The 15,054-nt window shown below is 43.9% G+C and overlaps 1 long non-coding RNA gene across 1 annotated transcript; it reads left to right on the top strand.

Annotated features, from left to right (window-relative positions):
• Positions 1-1,635: 1,635 nt before the first annotated feature.
• Positions 1,636-4,258, top strand: LOC129637000 (uncharacterized). The gene is made up of 3 exons (XR_008707256.1): positions 1,636-1,730; positions 2,424-2,578; positions 4,032-4,258. It is a non-coding gene; the product is annotated as an uncharacterized LOC129637000 (long non-coding RNA).
• The last annotated feature ends 10,796 nt before the right edge of the window (positions 4,259-15,054 follow it).

Genomic DNA, 15,054 nt, shown 5'->3' with positions numbered 1-15,054 from the left:
ATTTCACATCAGCGCTTGGCATCCAGCACTGTGTGGGTAGAACGTCCCAGGGGTGATCATCAGGTTCCCTCGCCAGGCCACCCCAATGCTGAGCTATTTGGGGAATAGCTTCCTTTTTTTGTCACCGATGAGCTTCACTGGGCTTTAATGTGTTCAAAGTTCAGGTGGCCCTGGACCCCCCGGGCGGCACTCCTGCTGAATTGGTTTTCAGGCTGTGCCACTTTAAACATGATTCGAGAAAAATTACCGGAGCCTCCACTCCATCTGTCTCTGGAAATGGTCTTTGTGCTCAGATCATTTGCCAGCGACACTCCATCTCCACAATTACCTCGGCTATTTTATCTTTATCTGTCTGGAACACTGAAGGGGGAGCAGCAGATAACGCTGTTATTTAAGTGGCGCGTTCAGCTTAAACACTTTTGCACCTCAGAGTCCAAAACACCCCAGCGCTGCCCTGGCTTCTCCTGGGGCCCCAGCCCCTGCACTGTCTTTAGATTCTGAACATGATGAGGGAGGGCCACCCATGACACAGTTTCATCATAGCAAGACTGCATCCTTAGGGATGCAGGGACAAGACTGAGCTATGGCCACAGCCAGAACCACCTCTTTACATGCCTTTGGATCCCCAGGAAGCCCTACGCTGGAAAGGTCAAGGAGAGCAAAGGCCAGCCAGGATGTTAGTCTACCTGGTCCCTACCCATGGATCTTTTTACACACCTCCTTTATATACACACTGTACACACCACGAGGAAGAAAGATGCCACCGCATGCCTCCTGCCTTCAGGGAGATAAAATATCAAAAGATAATGAACAAAACCAGGCAGTACATGCCAGGTTAATAATAACAGCCAGCGATATTGAGCTCTTACTACATGCCAGGCATTCCGCTAAGCACTTCATCACATTGTCTTATTTACTCCTCGAAACTATCCTATGAGGTGGACATGATGAGCCTCATTTTTCAGACGAAGACACTGAGCTATGGTGAGATTAAACAATTTGCCCCACGTCACACAAGCAGAGCTTGCAGCCAGAGCTTTCTGCTTTATTAGCAAGACATTGCTGCTTCCAAAAGGAGAAGTTAATTGGTGGAAAAGAGCGGGGCCCAACCTCACTTTCTAATAAAGACAGTCCATTGGTAGGTATGAGGGTCAGGACAGAATCTGATCCAAAGAATGTAGGGCAGCCCCTGTGGGTGGTGGACACAGCTCCTCCAGGCTCTGCTCCTCCTCCAGAGACATGTGCGGTCCTTGCATTACCCTCTCTGCCCCGCCTTGAGAGGGAGGCACTCTCTTTCTTTCCTTCTTTCTATTTCTTTCTCCCTTTAAAATGAGACTCCACTTCTTCCACTCAAGAACTGGGCCAAAACCAGAGGAACACTGGCCACATGGGCCTTGGGAGGGCTTAGGTCATTGTTCAGAGGACGTTGAAGTAGATATGCCCTGAGACATCACATGAGTTCAAGGTAAAGAAGGGAGCAAGAAGAGCCTAAAACAGTACAGGACAGGCCACCGCGGACCTTAGCCTCGTGATGAGGGAGTCGGGGACGAAATAGGAAATGGATCTGGCTTAGGTTGCCAGCCCCTGAGCAGGCTCTGAGACAAGGCTCTGGGGGTGACTCGGAAGTAATAGCAAGGGCTGGAGAACCGAGACAGAAGAGGAAGGAAGTGAATACCGGGCGTGTTAACAGGAAGTTTACCATTGGACGCAATTGGGGCCCAACTGCTCAGGTAACTCCCAGCGGCAACACACAACAAACTCAGGAGCTGTCCCACTCTGGAGGTTAGGGAGTTGGGGTCTTAGCCCATCAACACCTTCACAGGAACAGTTGAGGGCTGCTTCCATAGGAGATGACTCCCAGCCTGCCAGCCCACCCCACCTGCTCAGGCTAAGCAAGCTCCTCCTACCGGGGAGGGAGCCCCGGCAGACAGTCACCGGGGCCCGCAGAAGAGAGCCCCGGCCGGGTGGGCCCGGGCCAGGTGAGCAGCACCAACAAGGTCAGAGCTAGAGTAAACAGTAAGTGGGAGGGGAGGAATGTAAGGACGCAGTGCAAGTCCTCCAGCTGAAAGGGCACAGAAGACTGGGAGCTCCCGGTGAAGTCGCACTGGCGACCAGGTGACACTGGCACAGGCAGGGGTGGGGGTTTCTAGGCTCCAGGTTGGGCTGATTGGGAAGCAGCCCAGGGGCAAGTCCCTCGGCTCTCTGCCCCACATGGACCCTTCTGCAGCCCCTTCAGTGTCCTAGGGATGAGCTGACAGATGAGCCTGGGCCCAGACCCCAGGACACGGAAGGGCATCTTCTAGCTTCCCTCCCTCCTATACTCTGCTCAGCAGGGTGGGGCTGCAGGACAGGACTTCCCGAACCCTTGACTCCTGACCTGGGGGCTGGATGATTTTCCTGAGACGCTGCCTCCTCTGTTGCAGCTCCGACCTACTGCCTGACCCTGTGACGGGGGCCCCAGAACTGTCACTCTACAAATAATGGTGGTCAGGGTGTGACAGGTGCAGAAGCCAGCATGAGACTCTGAGACGGACATTTGTGATTTCACGTTCGGGAAAACCCAGACCTTCAAACACAAGTGCTATTTCAATTTTCTCACTCCCATTCTTCTTTAACCTCAGGCTGAGGGAGGAATAAACCCCCTTTGATTTGTAGACTGAATTCTTTAAAGAGCCAGCTTGTCCTTTTTTTTAATTTATATTTTTTCCTTTTGCTTGGGGTGGACACCAGGGGCACAAAATGGGAACGTGGTACCTTGGTCAGATGGCTCGAAATGCCAAAAGTTACTATAGGGAATATCAGGCTACCAATCCATCTTTCCTGCTAATCCAAAAGTCAAATAAGTCCATGGAGGGCTTTTTTTCTAGAATTTCAGGCTCCCTGAGGACTAATTTCTCTGAAAGCTGCATTAAACTAATAGCACCATAAAAGGCCCATTGTGAGATGTAATTGGTTTGCAGGACTTTCCTATAAAAATAATAAAAGACTGCCAAAGGCAGTTTCCAAAGGTCAATTATCTTTGTGTTGCTTGAGTTGAATGGAGGTCAGTCCCAGAATTCCATTTTATAGGCATATTAATCAAAACCAGACTGCCCTACCCATCTGACCCCATCAGCTGTCTGAGGAGTCGTGGGCTCTCCACCTTATGCTCATCTCATAAAGGACACTGGGCTCCTTTTTTCCCAGAAGGATATGGGCCCATTGCCACAGAGAATTCAGAGCTGGGAGCTGAAGTTTTCAAGGCAGAATGAAAGGAAGAAAAGTTACACCCTGAGCACACACACACAAAAAAAAAAAGGAGAGAGAGCCAGGCCGTGTGTTTAGAGATTATGTGAGCCAGGGCCCCTGTCCCCAAGTTGCTGGAGAAGTAGTTATGACTTTTGGCTATATTTGATCAAAACCAACTCAGACAGTAAAGAATCTGCCTGCAACGCAGGAGACCTGGGTTCCATCCCTGGGTTGGGAAGATCCCCTCGAGGAGGGCATGGCAACCCACTCCAGTATTCTTGCCTGGGGAATCCCCGTGGACAGAGGTGCCTGGCAGGCTACAGTCCACGGGGTCGCAAAGAGTTGGATATGACTGAGTGACTAAGCACAGCACAATTTAAAGTAGCTTAAGGAAAAGTGACCCCATGGACTGTAGCCAACCAGGCTCCTCCATCCATGGGATTTTCCAGGCAAGAGTACTGGAGTGGGTTGCCATTTCCTTCTCCAGGTGATCCTCCTGACCCAGGAATCAAACCCGGGTTTCCTGCATTGTAGGCAGACGCTTTACCGTCTGAGCCACCAGGGAAGTCCCAAGGAAAAGTGAAAATTTCAGTTGACTAACATAACTGGGAATTTTAAGGATGGCTGGACCCAAGGGCTTGAATGATGTCAACTCGTTGATGAGAGGGTGTTCTCACCTGCCTGTGTGTGTGTGAGTATGTATGTGTGTGTGTGTGTGTGTGTGTCTGTGTCTGTGTCTGTGTGAGTGTGTGTCCCTCTTCCTCCCTGTTAACTTCTCCTGCTCCCTCTTCCTCTCTTCCCAGGTCTATCTCTGCACTGCTGGCACCAGCTCTCAGACAAGCTCTCTGCCACATGGCCAGCAAGAACAGGCTGCCCTTGTCCCCCACTGAGCTATCTCAGTATAAGGAAATATTTTGACACTGTGTTCATACATCAAGTCCAGGAAAAACTCTGATCATCACTGTTTGGATCACCTGCCCACTTCCTGGACCAATTGTTGTATCCAAGGGGTTGCAATAAATTTGCTCAGACTGGGTCATCTGTGGCAATACTATCTGGAGAGAGAGGGAATATATACAGCATCTTTAATAATTAAGTGTATCACGTTGAATAGGAGGAGAGGAGTTTCCCCCAAGGACAGGATGCTGGTAAACAAAACTCTGCCACCCAAAGAAAGTTATCCAAATTCAAAATTCACTCTACTGGTTAAATTAAGGTGTCTTCACTCCAAATAATCCATTAATCTATCCATCTCTCCTTTTTCCACCCACCCACCCATCCATCCACCCATTCACTCATCTATCCACCCATTCATCTGTTAAGGAAACGTTGACGGGAACTGCCCACCTAGGCCAGACACAATGATAGCCACTTGTGTGAGTTGTCTCGCAATAAAAGTCCTGGTAAGTAACATGGGGCTGCCACCAAAAACTAACCACGGGAATCCAGGAGGGGCCAAAAGGAGGGAAGAGACATTGGTGCATATGTCCTACCAACCTCCCTGAACCCTTCTCAGTAGAATCCATCTTGACTGAGAGATTCAATCGCCACCAGGAAGAACCCTGAGTCAGACCAAATAGAGGCCAAGATGACTGGCCAGAGACAACCTGGAAACTAACCCCATTACCATAAAACCTGAGACTGTGAACCGCATGGCAGAGCAGTTCTCCCCGGTTCCCTTACTCTGCTGCTTTCTGCCCAGACACCCCTTCCCAATAAAGTCTCTTGCTTTGTCAGTATATAGGTCTCCTCAGACAGTTCATTTCTTAGTATCAGACAAAAGCCCACTCTCAGGCCCTGGAGGGAGTCCCCTTTCCTGCAACACATCCATCCATTCATCCACCCACCCATCCATCTATCCATCCACGTTTCTGGCAAAAAAGTTGGTTTTACAGGAACAAGATCTTCCCCTTCTTGTCCCTGCTCAAAATAAAATCTGAAAACAATTCCTCTTGCAGGACCTTAAGTCTCTAAAAGAATGAATTATACCCAAGCCTTAGAGTCTGCAAGTCTCAAAAAGGAGAAATAAAAAAGTATGGAAGGTTATACATCAAAATATTAAAAATGGTTATCTCCAAATGGTGTGTGTGGCTTTTTTTTTTTTTGTATCATGTTTTCTAATCTTCCTGTAATAAAAAACGTATTGCTTGCATAATTTAAAAAAGAAAAAGAAATCATGCTGAAAACCTCTCAGTCTCATTACTCTGATTCTACACTCACCAAGCAACACTTCGGGGACTTAAACCGGTTTCCCAAGTCAACTTTGCTACTAAAGAGAGACCAGGCTGACCATCTCACTGAAAGACAATAGCTATGTCTTTTGATAAAAATAATGTTGCTCAACCATGCTAGTCTAGCAAGTCTTTTCAGAGTCTTGGACTACTCATGGGGTGCTGACCTAACAGCCAGTTTCTTCTTAGCAAAACCTGAAGGCAGCACCCAAGGCCTTGGAGGATAAAAGGGTCTTTGCCTTCTCACAATAGCCCTGTGGTGGCTGGCCACATTAGCGGCCGGCCACAGGGCCATTACTCATTAGCAGCTAAGTAAAAGCCAGTGTATTTTCTATCATCGACATGAGAGAGTAGCCTCTTGATGTAATCAGTGATTGTCTACCCTGAGCATGAAAGGGATGTGACCTTCCTGGGAACAGCGGTAGAAATGTTCCAGCTGGGGCTAGGGGCTGCATAAAGAGTTATTTCTATGTTAAGAATAAAAGTGGAAATTATTAGGCCTTTGAAATAGCTTAAACTTAGATCATAATATTTCGAATAGGATCAAAGTGCCTGGGTATGGCACAGGACTTTTCATGGAGTCCTTTGTCACACAGGTATGGAAATACACATGGTAGTCAGTCAAATAGCACCCCACTCCAGCACTCTTGCCTGGAAAATCCCATGGATGGAGGAGCCTGGTGGGCTGCAGTCCATGGGGTCGCTAAGAGTCGGACACGACTGAGCGACTCCACTTTCACTTTTCACTTTCATGCATTGGAGAAGGAAATGGCAACCCACTCCAGTGTTCTTGCCCTGGAGAATCCCATGGACGGGGGAGCCTGGTGGGCTGCCGTCTATGGGGTCGCACAGAGTCGGACACGACCGAAGCGACTTAGCAGCAGTAGCAGCAGCAGTCAGTCAAAAGTATTTGAAACTTTTATATCCAGACTCATGTTGAAGGAGGTAGGATTACTGGTCAGATAAGGAATACAAGTTTTAAGGGATGTTGGTGCTTCTCAGATAGGAAACCGTTAAATGATTGACCACCAAGTTTCATAATATTCACATGGACCCTGAATCTGATATATTTTCCAAGGAAAACAGCCATCACTCAGAAATAAGCTAACATTTCCTACTCATCTCCTACAATTTATATGCGTTATTTCAAGTAGTCCCTTTACAACAACCTTACGTATTTTAGAAGGTAGGAAATCAATGACTAAAACTAGTAACTGGAAGAACCAGACTTGAACCCAAGCCTGTCTTGACTCCATCCTGAATCCCTTCCATGAACCCTGTGTGTCCTTCCCTGTCAGGCCCCAAATATGTTTGCATGTAGCATGCACATTTTCAGGCGTTGCACGTGTGATAAGCTTGTGCAGTGCTCAGGAGCCACATTTTCTGCATCAACTCTATTAATATGCAGGCAATGGAAAGGGATGCCAAGTGAGAAAAAGTCAAATGAAAAAGGAAAATAGAAGGTAGAGTTAACTCCGAAAGGGTAAAATCAATTTACAGAATCCTTCCACCACATAGAGAGCAGCGGCTGAGCAGTGGGTTCAGGGTGAATCTGGCCATTTCTGGTTTAAATACAACCTCTTCAGAGGAAATTTTCTGAGGCGTCAGGTAGGCATAATTCTAAAATGCAGCGCTAAACATCAGTAGGGAAATAAACCCTGAGGTTATAAATCCCATAAGGAAACAGTAAAAATGCCTCTGACTAGATAACAGCATGACACACCAAGTGTTCCAGAAAGACAAACATAAACATAAGAAGAAGAAGGAGCGACAAATTGACTCTCACTATTTGCCAAGTCCTTCCTATTAGTGCTCAGAAAGTTACAGGGCCCCGGGGCCTGTTCCCAGACGGGGCTTTTCTGGGAGGGGTGCTGGCCAGACCTGGTTTATTTCTTCTAATTCTCAGACTGGGAAAAGTACAAATCTCTCTTTAGAGGTTTATAGAAAACAGAACTGGCTTATTGAGAGTGTGGCTTTTGTCTTGTTATTCTTTACAATAACAAGAGGATTTGGACACACACTTGGGTTCATGAAGTATAAATCCTGTTTAAATCTATAGAAGTTAAAAAGACACGTGACAGTTCTTTGGAGAAGAAAGCAGTCCCGGTGTCAAATCGTACTGAGCGGTGTTCCCTACTGTTGTGAGATATTCATGAAGCTCCAGGTCTTCAGCAAGGAGAGTTGAGATGAGGAAACTCATTTCAAATCATATCTCAGGTACATGTCTGAACCAAAATAAGATAAAGGTCATTAATTTTTTTTTTTCTATTAAGCCAGCCAGCACAAGAGGAATAGTTCTCTCCTTTTCTTCTTTGATCCTGAAATTTGGTGAGTACAAGAGCCAAGATTCCTGTTCTAAATCTTCAAAGAACTGCACAAAATTGTTCTTTTCCCTCTTTCTTCACAAAAAAAACAAGGTGTGAACAAAACTGTCATTCCACGTGTTAATTAAAACAGGGAGATATAATTAGCTGCTACAAGCATGTCTTTCTCATTGCAAACATTAGTGATGCCAAGGAGATTAATGTCTCTATCACTGTTAGGGTAACAGCCCACCTGATGGACAGGTGTGTTCTACCTGTCTTGATTTGGTAACACAATGTCCCAAATTAATTTCTGAATGATTTCCCCAGGCTTTTTCACAGATGAAGAGTGTCACGGAGGCTAAGGACATCCTCAGGCAAATCTTCACATCTGTGATCATAAACGTCCTTAGACCAAACCACTTAACTTCCTGCAATAACATAAAAGGGGGTAATGCTAGGAAGGCAGCCCACACTGACCATGAAACTCAGGGCAAAGCTGGAGCAATCTCAGATTGTAACAAACTACGCAGCTAGCACTCAAGGGTTTAACTATCTAAACTAAAAACCCCACTGCCTTCGGTCTGTATTTGACCCCATAACAAAACGTTGAGACTCTATCTTTAGCAGATTTTGTTTAGATGAGGTTATACAAATTATTTGGGCTTTCTAGATGGCCCTAGTATTAGCTTGTCTGCCAATGCAGGAGACATAAAAGACTCAGGATCCATCCCTGGGTTGGAAAGATCTACTGGAGGAGGAAATGGCAACCCACTCTAGTATTCTTGCCTGGAGAATCCCATGGCAGAGGAGCCTGGTAGGCTACAGTCCATGGGGTCACACAGAGTCGGACACGACTGAGTGACTCACACTTTTACTTTCAATATTGGAGTTGGGAGGGCTTCTTCCAATGTGTCTGCTGGAGCTTTCTTCAGTGAACACATTCTCTGATAGCCTAATACATGATCTTCCTCACTCTGCTTCAACACTTCAGATGTAAACAGTCACCATATTTGAGGTCAAGAGGGTCATATTTGAGGCAACCTGTTGCATTGACAGACTGCAAACATGTATAGGCCATTCTGTCTTCCTTTTGCTGGAGGTTGTCTCTTATAACTTGTCATTGTTTGTGGTCATACGCTCAGGGACTCCACAGTATACAGCAACTCCCCTTATAACTTAGCAACCCCTCACCTAGCTAGAGACAGCAATATCATCCCTCCCAGCAAGAGCGTTGGGCTCAAACTACAAAAGTCACAGTAGGTAGGGCTATGTGGGACTCTGGGAAACCAGAGAGCGGCTCATCCAAAGGGACGAGCAATGACTTGGCACCACACAAATTTGTCATAACTAAATGAAGATCCAGTGCTGCCGGAGTTCCCAAATTTCCAAGTGAAGCGTAAAATCTGGGTTTGTATTTCAAATTTCCCAGTTTCTGAAAGTTGACAACCAAATCAGAAAATAATTTTAAACATCATGTAGGCCAAATGAAACACATCTGCCAGCCAGATTGAAATCACAAGAACACAAGCTGGAATTCACTTCTCTAAAAACTTTTCTTCTCTGAGCCAGAGGCATGGTAGTTTAGATGACAATGGCAAACACTGTTTGGAGTCTCTTTTTATTTGTATTGCCCTATACACTGGCCTGCAGAAATGCCCTATACACGGGCCTGCAGAAATGTCCTATACACTGGCCTGCAGAAATGGTTAAGTGTCTTGCTGAGAGCATATATTTGCATTTACCTGGATGCTTTCTTTTTTAAATAATTTCAACCAAACTAATTCCTTATTCAAGACTCTGCATGTGTGATCAGTTGTGTCCAATTCTTTGTGACAAGAATGGACTCAAACTCATGTCCATTGAGTCAGGGATATCTTCCTTGGTAAAATTTAATTACTACCATCCCTTCTCGGATTGAGGTTGCACCAGACTAGAATTAGTGATTCACTTCCAAAAACCAGAGTACAGAAAGGGAAAAATGTCACTTGACAGTGGAGAAACCTGGCAAACACTACCTTAACCAAATGATAAAGGTGAATGTCATCGGCGATGTTACATGCCTGCCATGTTCCTCTTGACATGAAGGGATTAGAAGGGCACTTCCCCTCTGTGGTATTCTCCACCCACCCACCCCACCCCTAAAAAAAAAACTATAACTTCAATCCAATCATGAGGGAAATATTAGAAAAGTTCATATTAGAGGCATATCTACAAACTATTGTTTAAAGGCAGAGGAAGTAACTGGTTGGGTCAAATGTTGTTGAGAGATTGTATAAGATTAGGACAGGGAGGTTTCTACTGATTTGACTGTTTCCACAGGGGTGGCTGAAAACTGAAGCTAGATTGGAAAGGGTAGAAGAGTGGATGGGACCAAGGATAGATAATGGGTTCAGGAAGATTTTCTGGAAAAACTACTGGGATATGAGTGGAAGGAGGATGATAAATCAAGGAAGATGGTTGTTGGTTTCTAATGGGCCATGCTAGCAAATATCTAAAAGTGAATGAGGATGATCCTGTAGAGTAGGACTGACCAATGATGCAAAAGTTCAGTTCAGTTCAGTCGCTCAGTGGTGTCCGACTCCTTGGGACCCCATGAACCACAGCACGCCAGGCCTCCCCGTCCATCACCAACTCCTGGAGTTCATTCAAACTCACGTCCATCGAGTTGGTGATGCCATCCAGCCATCTCATCCTCTGTCGTCCCCTTCTCCTCCTGCCCCCAATCCCTCCCAGCATCACAGTCTTTTCCAATGAGTCAACTCTTCACATGAGGTGGCCAAAGTACTGGAGTTTCAGCTTTAGCATCATTCCTTCCAAAGAAATCCCAGGGCTCATCTCCTTCAGAATGGACTGGTTGGATCTCCTTGCAGTCCAAAGGACTCGCAACAGTCTTCTCCAACACCACAGTTCAAAAGCATCAATCCTTCGGTGCTCAGCCTTCTTCACAGTCCAACTCTCACATCCATACATGACCACAGGAAAAACCATAGCCTTGACTACATGAACCGTTGTTGGCAAAGTAATGTCTCTGCTTTTGAATATGCTATCTAGGTTGGTCATAACTTTCCTCCCAAGGAGTAAGCATCTCTGCAAAAGAGAGCTAATAAAACTTGCTGAAACAGCATATTCTTGAGAAAGTGAGGAGATAAGACCCAGAACACAAGAAAAGAGGTTGACCTTCTAAAGAAGTGGGGATACTTTTCACCTCTTAATGGAAGGAAGTAAAGATAGACAAAGCTCTAAGTGAATTTCTAGATTGGCTGGTGGAGAAAGTATGGCATTCTCAATTAGGTATGAAACATGCCATGAGTTAAAATCAGAAGGTAAGGAGAGAGGAAGGTTGGTAAAAAAAAAAAAAAAAAAAAGGAGCATACTCACACTAGGAGCATTGCCAGTCCATTGTAGGTCATATGGAAGGAAAGGAGGAAAAGAGATAAGTAATAACAAAGTAGTGGCGTCTAAGTTTTGAAGGGCTCAGTGATATACGAAAACTGTGCATCAGTTATTCTGGAGCATATTTTTGGAAAAGCAGGAAAAAGAATATTTAAAATCAAGACTTCAAGACTATAAATAATTGGAATAATTCATAGTAAGTGGAATAATTGGATGGTGACTTGACGCAGAAGGGAGGAAAAGTTACTGGATGTGAGGATCTCAAGGAACTGAGAGCCCAGCACATTGTGTGGGTCATCCACACAGCTGTTGACATCACCAGAAGCAATGAGAGAAATAGGCATGAAAAAAACACACTGAGCCAGTATCCAAGGCATGTGCAGACTCATGAGGAGAGTGCCTAGGATGTGGGTGTGTAGATGAATGAACTTCAAAGGGTTGATGGACGATACCGCAGGATGGTCCAACTTCAAACACACTAATAGTTTGAAGGAGAAAAGAATAGAAATTAGAGTAGAAAGGCAGAACAAAGATGATGCCTCCCCCCTATCCTCAACCTGAAGTGGTGTATGGAGTGTATGAGCTGTAAGAAGAAAAAGTCTCTACTCAAGAGATGCAAGAAATGAGCCAAAGCTCCCTTAGGTCAAGGAGAGGAGGAAGGGGAAGTCTACTCAGACTAAAAGGTTGAGAATGTTGGAAGTTGCTGACCAAAGGTCAGAGTTCAGAGGGTACAATGAGGATAAGAAGAGATAGAAGGCTGGGTCAGTTTGAATAGTATGAGAATGGGATGGCCATGAGCTTGTGCTTCCATCAGGAGGAGAAAGGGCTTCCTTGGTGGCTCAGTGGTAAGGAATCCACTTGCTGATGCAGGAGACATGGGTTCAAGCTCTGGTCTGGGAAGATCCCATATGCCTTGCATCACAACTATTGAGCCTGTGCTCTGGAGGCCAGGAGCCACAACTGTTGAGCTCATGTGCTGCAACTACTGAAGCCGGTGAGCCCTAGAGCCCATGCTCAGCAACAAGAGAGGCCACCACAATGCAACGAATAGTCGCCACTGCTCATCACAACTAGAGAAAAGCCCATGCAGCAGTAAAGACCCAGCACAGCCAAAAATAAATTAAAAAAATTTTTAATGGAGAAAAATCTCAATTACATGAGGAAGGATATGATCGGACTAGGCAAAAAGGCATATCAGTTCAAGTCCTGCCTCTGAAAATCAACCTCCAGGACCCCAGAGGTTGCCTCCTCTCACTGGTGAGGCCAAGTGTGTCTGAAGACAGACTTCTTTCAAGGAGGTGATAGTATGTGTACAGCAGTCATTCTCAAGCCTGGCTGTCCAGCAGAACCACATGGGAGCTTTAAAAAAATCCTGATGCCCCCATTGCACCTGGGCCAATAAAATCAGAGTCTCTAGGGGAGGGACCAGACATCAGCATTTTTGAAAGTTCCCCAAATGATTCCCATAGCAACCAGGTTTGAGAATGTGGATTCCCCTCCCAAAGATTCTAAGGTGTGGCCTGGGCATTAGGGTCATTGAAAGCCTTTGTGATGATAGCTAGTACTGTTATTGTTATATTGTACTTATTCAGTTCCCTTGCACCATCACAATGAGAAGGAGGAAAGGAATTATCTTAATTTAAATAGAAAAAACAAGGTTATTCTAGAACTAGAGGAAAGAATCCCTGGCATTCTGTCTCAGATTAATTGTAAGAAAACTAATTGCTTATGTGAAAGAGATGAAATTGACACAATATACTTTAATAGGTGTTCGATTTTATAACACTCATTTAAACAGCAAAACAGAAGGCTTCATAATCTGAGGATTCTTGACTATATTCATTCAGACAACAGTAATATATTTTTCATAATGTTTATTACCCATTCAATTCACCATTTGGAACAATATTTTAAAATTTTCCAGACTATTACTGGGAGCAAGGAGATGATTTTTAGATAATAGTAATTAAAGCTGACACTGATTAAATAAAAAATAAAAATAAAAAGCTGACACTGACTAAGTACTTATGATTGCCAGGCATTGTGCAAATATCACAAATGGACTCCTGTAACCCTCATAACAATTCTATGAGATAGGTATTGTATTATCCCCAATTTATAAATGAGTCCAAAGTCTGGAGAGGCTACTTAACTAGCCTGAGCTCAAAGAGCTATAATTGGGAGGTTATGGATTCAAGTTAAAAGTCCATGTGGTCCCAAACCCTCTATGCTCTTAACCACTATGTCATCCTGTCTACCTACAAGATTCCATAAGCCATAAAAGGGAATTGAATTGTGGGCAGAGATGGAATTAGCCTCTGAGAAAAAGTAGAGACATTCTCTCTTACTTGATAGAATAAAAGAGGGAAAGGGTAGCCAGGGGAAAAAATGTAAAGGAACTTGAAAGTGAAGAGGAGATAAATGCAAAAATTCTAAAATTTATAAGGACATTGTTACATTTTCTAAGTGTTTAGCACAAAAAATTATATACAGTATAAACTCAAACATACATACCGATGACTAAATACTCTTTCAATTGTCACTGTATCAATGACAATTGATGAAAATAGTCACTTTGTCAAAGAGCTTAGACACCAGAAGCTTTTAGTTCTTTTTTAAGTTGTTATATTTATTATAATCATGTGTGTATTAATATTTGAAAATATAAATATTAGGACAAAAAGAGAGCAAAAGAAGGGCAGGAGGGAGGAAACATTCTTTCTTCCAGTAAAAAGCCAGTTAATAAATGGAGAAGGAATGATAGAATAAGAAAATCACCATTTAGCAAAATATTATAACCGCTATAGATTCAGGAGGGAATCATCAATAGTGCTAAAACTAATGGGTAAAATTTAAGGAGGAAAGAATATTGACATAGTCCCAAATTATTTATCTATTTTATACATATATATGTATATATGTCAGAGAAGGCAATGGCACCCCACTCCAGTACTCTTGCCTGGAAAATCCCATGGACGGAGGACCCTGGTGGGCTGCAGTCCATGGGGTCGCTAAGAGTCGGATACGACTGAGCGACTTCAATTTTACTTTTCACTTTCATGCATTGGAGAAGGAAATGGCAACCCACTCCAGTATTCTCGCCTGGAGAATCCCAGGGACGGGGGAGCCTGGTGGGCTGCCGTCTATGGGGTCGCACAAAGTTGGACACGACTGAAGCAACTTAGCAGCAGCAGCAGCAGCAGCATGTATATATGTTAGTTGCAATGGGTTGGAGAATAAATTTTCAGTGGAGAAGCACAGTGATACCACCTTCAGCAAAATAAACACAGTGATACCACCTTCAGCAAAATATTAAACTTAACGTAATCAGAAGGGAAATGACTGTCTCCTGATGTGTTGCAATGAGAAGAACTCAGCATAACTTCTGTGATATTCTGCCAAAATTGTATGACCAAATTATGGGATAATATACGAAATCTGAATACAGTCTCTAGATTAGAAAATATTATTCACAGTGTTAATTTTTCTAAGATTGATTTTACTGGAGTTATGTGACAGAGTTCCTTGTTTTTAGGAAATACATTCTGAAGCATTTGGGAGTAAAGAGGCATCTCTCTTAAAAGGGTTCAGAAAAAAAATAGATAAATGAATAAAGCTAAAGTAGTAAAATCATAGCAGTTGGTTAATCTGGGTGAAACATATCAATGAACACTTTGTACAATTCTTGCAGTTTTTCTATAAGTCTAAAAACAAGTTTTATTTGAAAAAAAATTTTTGAATAAGACTCTAAGGTAATTCACAAGCAATTAAATATCTACCAAAACAAAGTTGAATACTCTTTAAAGACAACAATCTAGACACTCAACAGTGTAATACTCACAGTATTTAACATCCAATATAAAATTACCAGATTTGCAAAGATGCAGGAAAATGTG

Source organism: Bubalus kerabau, chromosome 22 (assembly GCF_029407905.1).
Source record: "Bubalus kerabau isolate K-KA32 ecotype Philippines breed swamp buffalo chromosome 22, PCC_UOA_SB_1v2, whole genome shotgun sequence".
Taxonomy (NCBI): domain Eukaryota; kingdom Metazoa; phylum Chordata; class Mammalia; order Artiodactyla; family Bovidae; genus Bubalus; species Bubalus kerabau.
Note: the sequence above shows the minus strand (reverse complement) of the source record. Positions and strands in the feature narration are given on the sequence as shown.